General features: G+C 41.3%; 1 non-coding gene across 1 annotated transcript; it reads right to left on the reverse strand.

Moving 5' to 3' along the window:
* Window positions 1–2,304: 2,304 nt before the first annotated feature.
* Window positions 2,305–2,411, reverse strand: LOC145508030 (U6 spliceosomal RNA). Its single transcript, XR_014055299.1, has one exon. It is a non-coding gene; the product is annotated as a U6 spliceosomal RNA (small nuclear RNA).
* Window positions 2,412–2,811: the final 400 nt, after the last annotated feature.

The following is a 2,811-nucleotide window of genomic DNA, read 5'->3' on the forward strand; positions in this document are numbered from 1 at the left end:
GTGTGTTTCTTTCTGAATATATCTACTTCTTGCCTATTACTTTGTCTCTCAGTGAATTTCTTCTGTGATGAGACATCAAGAACCTGAACTTCATTAGGTCCTGAGACTAGGTCTGTGATCTCTGTTGGAGAACTGTGGGTTTTGGCTGGGTTCAAGTCCCTGTCACGTGGGTTCAAGTTCCAAGCAAGGTTTTGGCCTAGTTCAAGTCCCAGCATGTGGGTTCAAGTTCCAATCTAAGGTAAATGGTTTCACAAGTATTTTGGCCAAATCCATGGGTTTAGAGAGGAAGAGGTTAGGGACTGCCTTGATGGCCAAGTAGTTAAGAATTTGCCTGCTGATGCAGGGGTCACTGATTTGATCCCTGGTCCAGGAACTAAGACCCCAAATGCTGTGAGGCAAGTAAGCCCATGGGCCATGACTACTGAGCCGGGGTGCCCTAGAGCCCATGCTCTGAACAAGAGAACCCATGTAACAAAAAGCCTGTGCACCACAAGGGGAGAGTACCCCCCAGTGACTGCAACTGGAGAGTAGCCCACTTGCAGCAATGAAGAGCTCATGTGCCATAACAAAGACCCAGCACAGTCAAAAGAAAAAAGTAAAGAAGAGGTTAAAGAGAGCTGAGGTCGGGGGCAGGAAGGAGCTTAAATGATTTGAATAAGATAAGGGGCATTTTGTTTGTTAGTTTTTGCTTTTGAGAATTTGAGGGGCCAGAAAGAGGAAGGCTGGAGAGAAAGAAGAGAAAGGAAAGTCAAATAATATGGCATAGTACCAGAAAGGCTTTTAAGAACAATAATTTCTAATACTAAATTTCAAAGGTCTTCTGCAGTTTGTGCTGAGTTCTCTCTGTCCCATGAGTCTTCAGTCAAGTTTGGTAACAAAGCATTGGAGCAAGCGATTGTTTTTGATGACAAAGGATTGAGGACCAGGTGCAGGACAAGGATAACACACAGGGGATGTGAGGCAATCCATAAGCTAAATTCAGATAGTGGAAGCAGGAATGCAGAGACAGAGGTTATTATGGCAATATAATTGCCCTGGGGATTTCCAGTAATCTTTGGGAATGTTTCTGGGAATTTTGGGGAATGAGGGCTTGACTAACATTATCTGTTTTTTTTTCTGTTTGTTTTGTTTTTTTGGCTGTGCTAGTTGGCTGTGGAATTTTAGTTCCCTGACCAGGGATTGAACCTAGACCCTCAGCAATGAAAGCATGGGGTCCTAACCACTGGACGTCCAGGGAATTCCCTTATTTGGTTCTTAAGGTGCAGAGAGAACTCCAGCTAACAACTATACTGTACTCATATTAAGATGAAATCAGCCTCCTTAATGCTTCCTCTGTGATCAAAGACATTTGTCTTTGGGAGCCATAAAGACCAACGCTATTTCCTTTGCCTCATAAGACTATAATTTTCTCATCTGGCTTTGGATTCAGAACTGGATTTGAATCTGGGCTTTGCCCCTGACCAGCTGTGTGACTGTGAAATTTATAATCTAGTGGGGAGAGATTGAAAATAACCAAATAAATAAAATATGTAGGGACTTCCCTGGTTAAGATTCCATACTTCCATTGCAGTGGGGCATAGTTCCCATCCCTGGTCAGGGAACTAAGATTCCACATGCCTCATGGAGTGGCCAATAAGACAAGACAAGACAAAATAAAATAAAATAAAATATGTAATATGAGGGATAGAAATAAGTGATATGGTGATAAAGCAAGTGAGAGGGAAATGAAATGCCAGGGGGTTAGTTATTTGCCACTTTTTATATGGTAGAGACAGGAAGCCTAATAATGTGATATTTGATAAAAGATCTATAAGAAGGGAGGCAGTAAGCCCTGTCTATACTTGGGGGAAGAATGTTTCAGGTGAGGGTAGAACAAGTGTAAAGGCTCTGAGGTGGTAGTATGTAAGGTATGTGTTTTTTTTTTTTAATTAATTTACTTTTAAATTGAAAGATAATTGCTTTACAGAATTTTGTTGTTTTCTATCAAATCTCAACATTAATCAGCCATAGGTATACATATATCCCAACCCTTTTGAACCTCCCTCCCATCTCTCTCCCCATCCCACCCCTCTAGGTTGATACAGAGTCCCTGTTTAAGTCTCTTGAGCCATACAAAGAATTCCTGTTGGCTATTTTACATATGGTAATGTAAGTTTCCATGTTACTCTTTCCATACATCTCACCCTCTCCTCCCCTCTCCCCATGTCCATAAGTCTACTCTATGTCTGTTTCTCCATTGCTGCCCTCTAAATAAATTCTTTGGAACCATTTTTCTAGATTCCATACATATGTGTTAGAATACGAAAAAATATGGAATGCTTCATGAATTTGCGTGTCATCCTTGCACAGGGGCCATGCTAATCTTCTCTGTATCATTCCGATTTTAGTATATGTGCTTCCGAAGTGAGCACTGTAAGATGTGTTTATAGACCAACAAGGAGGTTGGTGGCTGAAAAAACAAATTTGCCCTCCCAAAGCCTTAATTTTTCATCTAAATAATTCAGATGAGAATAGTACCTATACAACAGAGTGGATATGGTGAGTAAATGTGATGGGTAGCACAAGGTCCAGGCCTTGTAAGTTGTTGTCATTAAGACAGTTACGCCTTTGACCTGTTGACCATTCTTTTTTGATAGTGATTAGTGGTTCTCCCTCTATCCCAGTTCTCTTCCTCTGATTCATGCTCTCATTAGCCTATAATCTGTTTGTGGCAGTTTGTGCATCAATAAGTAATGACTACCAGCACCTACTGTATGCTGCACGCTAGATGATAAGACTTTCTTAAGATGCCTACTGTCCCATGGGGGAGAG

This window comes from Giraffa tippelskirchi, chromosome 5 (genome assembly GCF_054371585.1).
Source record: "Giraffa tippelskirchi isolate mGirTip1 chromosome 5, T2T-mGirTip1v1.2.pri, whole genome shotgun sequence".
NCBI classification, from domain to species: Eukaryota; Metazoa; Chordata; class Mammalia; order Artiodactyla; family Giraffidae; genus Giraffa; species Giraffa tippelskirchi.